The sequence below is a fragment of the Mandrillus leucophaeus genome, unplaced genomic scaffold (genome assembly GCF_000951045.1).
Source record: "Mandrillus leucophaeus isolate KB7577 unplaced genomic scaffold, Mleu.le_1.0 Scaffold126, whole genome shotgun sequence".
Taxonomy (NCBI): domain Eukaryota; kingdom Metazoa; phylum Chordata; class Mammalia; order Primates; family Cercopithecidae; genus Mandrillus; species Mandrillus leucophaeus.
In genome coordinates this window covers 3479094-3488259 of record NW_012100987.1, presented here as the reverse complement: position 1 = coordinate 3488259, position 9166 = coordinate 3479094, and the positions used below count along the sequence as shown (strand labels likewise).

At 41.4% G+C, this 9166-nt stretch overlaps 1 protein-coding gene and 1 pseudogene across 1 annotated transcript in view; both read left to right on the top strand.

Moving 5' to 3' along the window:
- LOC105533544 overlaps nucleotides 1-8842 on the top strand; it is a 23153-nt pseudogene extending 14311 nt beyond the window's left edge.
- The window catches only part of KLF5 (Kruppel-like factor 5 (intestinal)), a 22417-nt gene continuing 18055 nt past the window's right edge, over nucleotides 4805-9166 (top strand). The window contains exon 1 of the mRNA XM_011972017.1: nucleotides 4805-4987. The gene's annotated coding sequence lies outside the window, so the exon portion shown is untranslated. The remainder of the gene's footprint in view (nucleotides 4988-9166) is intronic.

Here is a 9166-nt window from a genome sequence, read left to right as displayed (position 1 = left end):
TTTTTTTGAGACAGGGTCTTGCTCTGTCGCCAGGCTGGAGTGCAGTGGTGCTATCTCGGTTCACTACAACCTCCGATTCCCTGGTTCAAATGATTCTCCTGCCTCAGCCTCCCGATTAGCTGGGATTACAGGCACATGCCACCACGACCAGCTAATTTTTGTATTTTTAGTAGAGACAGGGTGTCACCATGTTGGCCAGGATGGTCTCGATCGCCTGACCTTGTGATCTGCCCACCTCAGCCTCCCAAAGTGCTGGATTACAGGCGTGAGCCATTTTTCTAACTCTATTATTTCCTCTACATTGCTAGTTGACATTCTATCAAACTTTTATTTTTAATTTATTTACTTTGAAACAGGGTCTTGTTCTGTCACCCAGGCTGGAGTGCAGGGGTGTGATCATCATAGCTCACTGAAGCCCTGACCTCCCGAACTCAAGCAATCCTCCCAACGTTAGCCTCCTGAGTAGCTGGGACAATAGGCAAATGCCACCAATCCAGCTAATTTATGTATTTATCTTTATTTTGGAGAGATGGGGGTCTCACTATATTGCCCAGGCTGGTGTTGAACTTTTGGGTTCAAGCGATCCTCCCACCTGGGCCTCCCAAAATGCTGGGATCAGAGGCATGAGCCATTGTGCCTAACCTCAAACTTTTATTTTTAATTTTACCTCTTATGTCTATTATGAATAAGATGGGGTTCACCAAGTATTGATTGCCTATTTTGTATGGGACCCTAGGAAGCATCAGGAGGAACACAAAGATAAGATCATTTGTTCCCTACAGGGCCACTTGACTTGTTTGGGGCGACAGGTATAAGGCAGATGGTGAGAAGTGCTTTACTGGGGATACAAAGGGAAAGAGAAGAAAACAACAGAGAGGGTAATTCTTTCTGGGGGAGCTGGTGTGACCCCCTGGGAGAAAGGTAGGCTTACAGCCGGGCCTTGTGGTGTATATGGTCTCACTCTGTCTCCCAGGTTGGAATGCAGTGGTATGATTCGGTTCACTGCAGCCTCTGCCTCCCGGGCTCAAGCAATTCTCCTCCTTCAGCCTCCCGAGTAGCTGGGACCAAAGGTGCATGCCACCACACCCGGCTATTTTTTGTACTTTCAGTAGAGACGGGGTTTTGCCAAGTTTGCCAGGTTGGTCTTAAACCCCTGACCTCAAGTGATCCACCCGCCTCGGCCTCCCAAAGTGCTGGAATTATGGGCGTGAGTCACCATGCCCAGCCTGAGACTGGGTAATTGATAAAGGAAAAAGGTTTAATGGACTCAAAATTCCACATGGCTGGGGAGGCCTCACAGTCATGGCAGAAGATTAAGGAGGAGCAAAGGGACTTATTACATGGTGGCGGGCAAGAGAGAACTCGTGAGAGGGAACTCCCCTTTATAAAACCATCGGACCTCATGAGACTTATTCACTATTACAAAAACAGCATGGGAAAGACCCGTTCCCATGATTCAATTAGCTCCTACCGGGTTTCTCCCACGACACGTGGGAATTATGGGAGCTACAATTCAAGATGAGATTAAGGTGGAGACGCAGCCAAATCATATCAATGACATATGTACTCAAAGAAAGGCATTAGAGTTGGAGGAAACCCGAGGGGCTTTTGGGAAATTTACAAATAATCCATATGGTTAGAGCCTAAGGTTCATGGGAGAAGAGCAGGGGAGGGATAGTGAGATACAAAGTTGGGAAGATAGGCTGGGGTCAGCACAAGGTCCCAGGCTGAGGAGTTTGAACTTCCTTCCTCACTGAGGAAAGCAGTGAAACGTATCTGAGAAGTGAGGTTACCTATCAGGTGATGCTTGCAGTGCTTAGGACAGGGACTATATCTTATTCATCTTTGTATTTCTAAGACCTGCAACAGTGCTCTGCACAGACCACTGCTGAACACAGAGTGTTCAAAAAATATTTGCAGGTACCAATCTGCCGAATAATTTAGAATAAAGACTGGCGTATATGTATGTTTTATGTGTGAGTTGTAGTCACGACAGTGGGGAGCTGGGGGGTGGGTCCTTAGAAATTCAGCTGTCTACTGAATTTTTAATAGAAAATGTTTTGTTTTTGAAACAGGGTCTTACTCTGTTGCCCAGGCTGGAATGCAGTGGCATAATCATGGCTCACTGTAACCTCAAACTCCTGAGTTCAAACAGTCCTCTTGCCTCAGCTTCCCAAGTAGCTGGGACTACAGGCGTGTGCCACCACACCTGGCTAGTTTCTTCTTTTTACTCGTTGCAGAGACTGGGGTCTTGCTATGTTGCCCAGGCTGGTCTTGAACTCCTGGTTTTAAGCAATCCTCCCACTTCAGCCTTTCAAAGCATTGGGATAACAGGTGTGAGCCATCTTGCTGCGCCTCTAGAATATGTTTTAAATATCATGTTCGTAGACAAACACCCCCACCCTCCCTCTACTTTAATTTCTGAAATCTCAGTAACCAAATTTGGGAATAACTTTTGAACAACTTTATGTTCCAAAAAAGAGAACAAGGCTCTTAGAGAAGCAATAGTATGAGCTGGGCATGGTGGCTCAAGCCTGTAATCTCAGAACTTTGAGAGGCTGAGCCAGGAGGATTGCTTGAGTGCAGAAGTTCGAGACCATCCTGGGCCACATGGAGAAACCCCGTTTCTACAAAAAATTTAAAAATTTAGCTTGACATGGTGGGGCCTGTGGCCCCACCTACTGGAGAAGCTGAGGTGGGAGGATCATTTGAACCCAGGAGGTTGGAGCTGCAGTAAGCCATGTTTGCATCACTGCACTCCAGCCTAAGCAACAGAGCAAGACCCTGTCTCAAAAAAAAAAAAAAAAAAAAAAGGAGAGAAAGAGAAAGGTAACATCCCAGTTGAAACTATTTCATGCCAAATCTTCTATGTGAGTATTTTAGAATTTAAGAAACCAAACACAAACACCTCTTTAAAGATGCATATAAACTTTACCTGGTTTTAAGAGTCTATGCATTTTGTCAAAATAGTGTAAACAGCCTATTTTATTTAATATGAGAAAACAGAGCAACAAAGTAAAATGAGAACCCAAAATAACAGAGTAAAAATAATTGTAGAGGAAGTCTTGCTGATCACTTAGGAAATGAATTAAAGCATATTTACATTTCAGACATTCCCTATATTATCCCTTTTGAACTTCAGACTCCCCTTTGTAATCTCTCTTCAGCTTCTTCATTCTGCAGTGAAATTCCTGAAAATCTAGCAGCTTGGTTAAGAAAGCTTACATGTTTTCCCAGTACAGAGTATTGGCAAGTTATAGCTACACTTTACTGGCTTCAAATGGAAAATCATTTGATCATCACCTACTACAGTTCCAATTAACCCTTAACTGTAGGAAAGTAATATTTATGTTTTCATTTAAAATATTTATTCTGATTACAAATGGAATACATAGCAATTGTAGAAAATCTAGAAAATACTGAAAAGTATCCAGAAGAGAATAACGACCCATAATTTATTTATTTTTTTTTTAGATGGAGTCTTGCTCTGTCGCCCAGGATGGAGTACAGTGGCGAAATCTCGGCTCACTGCAACCTCTGCCTTCCGGGTTCAAGTGATTCTCCTGTCTCAGTCTCCTGAGTAGCTGGGATTACAGGCACACATCACCATGCCCGGCTAATTTTTGTATTTTCAGTAGGGATGGGGTTTCCCCATGTTGGCCAGGCTGGTCTTGAACTCTTGACCTCAGGTGATCCACCCACGTTGGCCTCCCTTTGGGATTACAGGCGTGAGCCACCGTGCCCAGCAGTGACCTATAATTTAACCATCCAATGAAGGCCACCAAAATACATCCATGTTTGGTATTTTCTTTTCATCTTTGTGGGTACATATTGATAAAACTCCCTTCTTTCACTACACATAGCATGAATGTTTTCCTGTGTCACTAAATATTCCTTAATATGAATTTTCCCCCTTTTTTTCCAACTACTCAACTTTTTGGTAGCATAACAGTAGCCATGGTATGGATGTATTGCTTAACTACTCCCCTATTGTTGGACACCTAACCTAGGTTATTTCCAATTTTATTTTTATTTAAATTAATTATTATTATTTGAGACAGGGTCTTGCTCTGTCACCCAGGCTGGAGTGCAGTGGTGTGATCATAGCTCACAGTAAGCTTGAACTCCTGGGCTCAAGTAATCCTCCTACCTCAGCCTTCCAAGTAGCTGGGACTACCTGCATACATCACCATGTCTAATTCATTTTAAACATTTTTGTAGAGATAGGGGTCTCACTATGTTGCTCAAGCTGGTCTCCAGCTCTTGGCCTCAAGCAATCCTCCCACCTTAGCCTCCCAAAGGGCTGGGATTATAGGTGTGAGCCACCATGCCTGGCCCAATTTTATATATAAAGATATGTGTGTGTGTATATATATACCTGTACATGTGTATGGTGGGCCAGGCATGTATATATATATACACACAATACAGATATATACACACACATATACACCTTTTCTAAAAGAGAAATTGTCTATCATTTTCAAAGTTATTTACATTTTAGCCTTTTTCATACTTATTGTCAAATTGCCCTTCCCCAAAGTTGTAAAGTTTACGCAAGAAGAACTCGCATTGCTCTTAGGCACAACTTTTACACACTTCATCTATAAATCAACATCTAAAAGAGTATTTCCGTGTGACCCATGCACACACAGTTCATTTGAGCATTCACAGGGTGTTCCCCACAGCCTGGTACCATTACAGCTTTTGTCATCACATGAACAGCAATTGGCTCAAAACACTGCCCATTGTGATGCTGATGATGAGACCTCCCTAATGTTCTAAAAGATTGTTTGGTGTAACCACTTTAGCTCAGACCTTTCTCTTAACCTTGCCTATCATGTTTCGAGTCAAAATTTAAATACTGTACAGTTTAAGCTACAATATGCTTGGCCTATAACTTGGTTCCAGGCGTTTATATTTATGTCACTTTTGTCTACTTATTATACTAACAAGGTGGAAAAAGCAATCCCAGTCTCTCCAAAAGGTAAAACTCTCCTGTTTTTTGGATATTAGTAGAGTTTTAAAATTAGGCTAGATAAATTATAGTATCCTTAGGATTAAGCGCATAAAGGGAGTTTTATGAAATATTTTAAGAAGAACATGTTTAAAAATCCAAACTGAAATATAAAATGTAATTTCTTGAGAACTGGAGGCAAGAGACATTACAAAAATAAAATATTAAGTTGTTGTCTTAAGACATAATTTTAATTAATATAAATAGATGTATTTAGTCTTATTTAAATTGCATATTTTTTCATCACAAAAACAATGAACAGAACATCTTCTTTCTCGTCTCGTAATCTTTTGAGTCAAAATGCTTTAAATTCCAACTAATCTCAGTTGACGCTTCTATTTATCAGGCTATTTCCTTAATGACTTTTTTCCTGATATGTGGCTTTAAGTGGTTGCCATTAATGAAAAAATACAAAGACTACAGATGTGAAATGTTTGAGAGGACAATAATTACAATAGTTTTAAGTTTTCACTGAAACAGATTCTAACAGGGGTGGACAATCAATGACTACCAAACAGTCACTTTAATTAAATAATCTTACCCTAGAGAAGAGTGTGCTCCCGTATAAAACTTTATTTTTCATGTTTATTCTTGTTCTTTTTCCTGTGGCCCAAGATCACTTGGCAATTTGATACTGATTTAGCAGAAATAAATATTCTATGAATATTTTTCTACTGGAAGTGAATACAGTTTTGTTGGCTGTGATACTCTATACCTCTTAATTTCGAGCTCTCTCTGACATTTCAGTTGTTTGCCAAACAACTGAATTTAGATTTGCCAAACAACTGAATTTAGATATTCCTTTTGCCGTGTCGTTGTGTGAACATTGCCCTAGTGATAGCTTCATATTTCCCTCATCTCATCATTCAGAAGCTATTTATCTATTTTTTTCCACTGCCTCCTTCAAACCCCCTCCCCCATCACTGAATGCCTGTTCAGCCCCCGCATATTCATCCGTATTTATTCCCGTAAAGATAGTGACACTTATGGTTTATTCTAAGACTAAATCTGTGTTGCCCAGTGACTAAGGACTTAAGCATGCACACTGCTTCTATGCTTACCCTCCTACCTAACTTGAGCACTCAACATTTTTATTTCATTCCCTCAGAATCCCCTGTTTTGGCACAGTTCACTTAACACACCACTGCCAGGCCACTAATTGATTTCTGAAACCTGACATTTGTTTTTTGTTTTCTCCCATCTTCCCTAATGGTACAGCACTACTAAGCGGGAAGGAATGCAAAGAACTAGAAAGTTCAAAGTAATTGAGGATCTGTCCATTCACTCTGTCTGGCTTCATGCCAATGTAGAACCTGGAACATTTGAAAAATATTTATCAAGTTTTAACCCTTTTTACTAAGTCGATGAAACAGGTTTGCAGCTGTAGCATTTATGTTAAAAGTAACAGCAGGGAAGCTTGGTTGAACATGTTCTTTATATGCTCAGAATCACATGGCAAATGTCTCCGAAAGGATTACTTTCCAATTTCCGTACTATTGTACAGTGCTAAGCTAGTTATTTTCTGTGAGACTGCAGAGCAGGGCATTTCAGAGAAACTATTACTTAAAAGTGGCAGCCCTATTTCATGAATCTTTATGCCTGAAATGAAATTTTAAAAGGTGCTACTGTATTGGAGCAAAAAGGAATATATTCAGTTACTATAAGAACCCCAACGCTAGCTTCATATCTATATTCATTATGAAAAGTGGAAATATGAAACAATTAACAAGACTAAAAATATTAAAAACAATATTAGTTGTGTGTGTTTTTTTCTTTTTTTGCAATGAAAAAGCTTTTGTAAATGAAAGCATGTTAAAAAGTGGTGTGAAATTATGGAAGCATTTCCAGTAAAATACAGGGATTTTATTGCAGTGAAAACTTAGATTGAAATACCAGGCCACTGAAGCTCTCGTAAAAAGAAAGACAAAAGGAAAGGTCTAGATAGGTTTAAAAGCACATTAAGATACAGCTACCAAATGTATTAAATCTAAGTTAGATTTAGCTTAAAGTTACAAGAGCACAAAAGTTCTATTAAGAATTATCTACATCACATTTAGGTTTGATGTTATCAGAATTAAGTAACTAACAATCTTTCAGAGCTCAATTTTTTAAAAGAGTTACATTAAATCCCATCCTAATTCTATAATCTGTTTCTAAGCTAATTAATTACATGATCGGTTTGATATTAGAGAAAAGCAAGACAGCTTTTTAAAGATGAAGGTGGACAGCATGGGGCTGTTTGGTTAGAGAAAAACTTGCAAAAGCACTTATTAAATAATACTTTGGTAACATGAAAGTAGTCATCAGTCATTCTCTGAAGGCAGTGGTCACAGTTAGTAGAAATGAATCATGTATCAACAGGAAGAGAAGGAAAAGGAGAAAAACCTAGTTTACAGCATAATTTTATATGTTCTAATAATAAATACATTTCTTTATGTGCTTATTAATTTTCTACCCATTGAAAATGAGATCCATACCTTTGATAGATATGCTCTTTGAAGTGAACGTTTTTTTCAAAGACTTTTTTTTTTAAAGCTGTTTTACTCTGAAGCGATGAGTAGGCTGTCGTATATGTAAAACTGTCTAATGGTATACTGTGCTGTCAACATATGTACATTTGTAGTAATATCACAAGCATTTTTATTGCAGTTTATTGTTCCGTCCTCCCAATAAGCCAGATAAAATCATGTACAAGAACATTAAGGATTAAGGGAAGTGGTTTCCTTAGGTGATTCCTGGCAAAAATTCACCCTCCCATTATAACAACATTGTAAATGGACGGTAATATATTTGGCTATTACCTTCCAACAAATTTGGATTCCCAGTTTTCAGTGTCTATGTGTCTATGTTTGTGGCTTTCTGGTTGTCTCTTCGTAGGAAAAGGTGCCACAATGTGAGGTAAATGTGCTAGGTTTCTGTTTTGTAAATATTAAAGTCCATTTTTTTAACATACAGTGCTAGCAAAAATAAGTCAAAGATGTAATGTCTATTTAAGTACACATTTGAGCCAGTCGTGCTTAAATTAGATTCCATGCTTCGGCTAGAATCAACATGGCTTAAATATTAGCAACTTCAAAATTCATATGGCCCAAGCCCTCCTCCCCACACACGGATAGGAGGTACAAATGTGTGGGAAAACGTCTAGCAATTAAAATCCTGAAGGAGTGGGAAAAACTCAGGCTTTTATGCGAGGATTTGAAAATAACGCTTCCCATCAAATCTTTTATTCAGGCATTCTGAATTTGCCTTGTTAAATGGATACAGTCACTGCTAAAGATACATGAGACAAGAGCTGTTTTAAATTTGTTTATCACACCGCCCCTAGTTTTCTGCTAAAGAGAAGTATATTTCGGATATTTAAAAGTACACACTCATTAGACAAATCTCTAAAAGCCTCAGCGCCCCCACCTAGCTGCCTTCTGGGTTTCAGCTTTTGAGTTTCAGGTCCTTGCACAACACCTAAGACGTGCAATACTCTTTTTCTTCCTAATCCTGGCAGAGAACAGTGCGAAGAGCTCTCCCTCCGCGTCTCCACCCTAATTCCCCCTCTTCCCAGATTCCACCCGCTCCGCTACTTCCCTCCGCCCCCAGCTCCGCCAGCCCAATCTGTCAGAGAAGTTGTGTACAAACTGCGCGGCCGCCCTGCGCGCGAAGCTCGTGGCCCGAGAGGGGTGCGGTCGGGCCGGCGGAGGCGGGGCCCTGGCTGCCTCTCTCCCTGCTCATAGGCTGGCCGCTCAGGCCCGGCCGGCCTTGAGGCCTCGGGATTCGCGGCGGCGCTGCCAATCAGGCGAGCGGGCCCCGCCCCCCCGGAGTTGGGTGAAATAGAGGCGGGCGTCAAGTGTCAGTAGTCGTGGGGCAGGTACGCGCGCTCGCAGTTCTCTCGCTGAGGTCGGCGGTGGCGGGAGCGGGCTCTGGAGAGCCTGAGAGCGCAGTGGGGCGGGGCGGGAGAAAGTGGCCGCCCGTAGGACGTTGGCGTTTACGTGTGGAAGAGCGGAAGAGTTTTGCTTTTCGTGCGCGCCTTCGAAAACTGCCTGCCGCCGTCTGAGGGGTCCACCCGAAACCTCTCCCCTCCTCCGACCGCAGCCCCGCACCGAGCTCGCCGCCCCAAGCCAGGGTGGGCGAGGTGGGAAGTACGCCCGACCCGCGCCC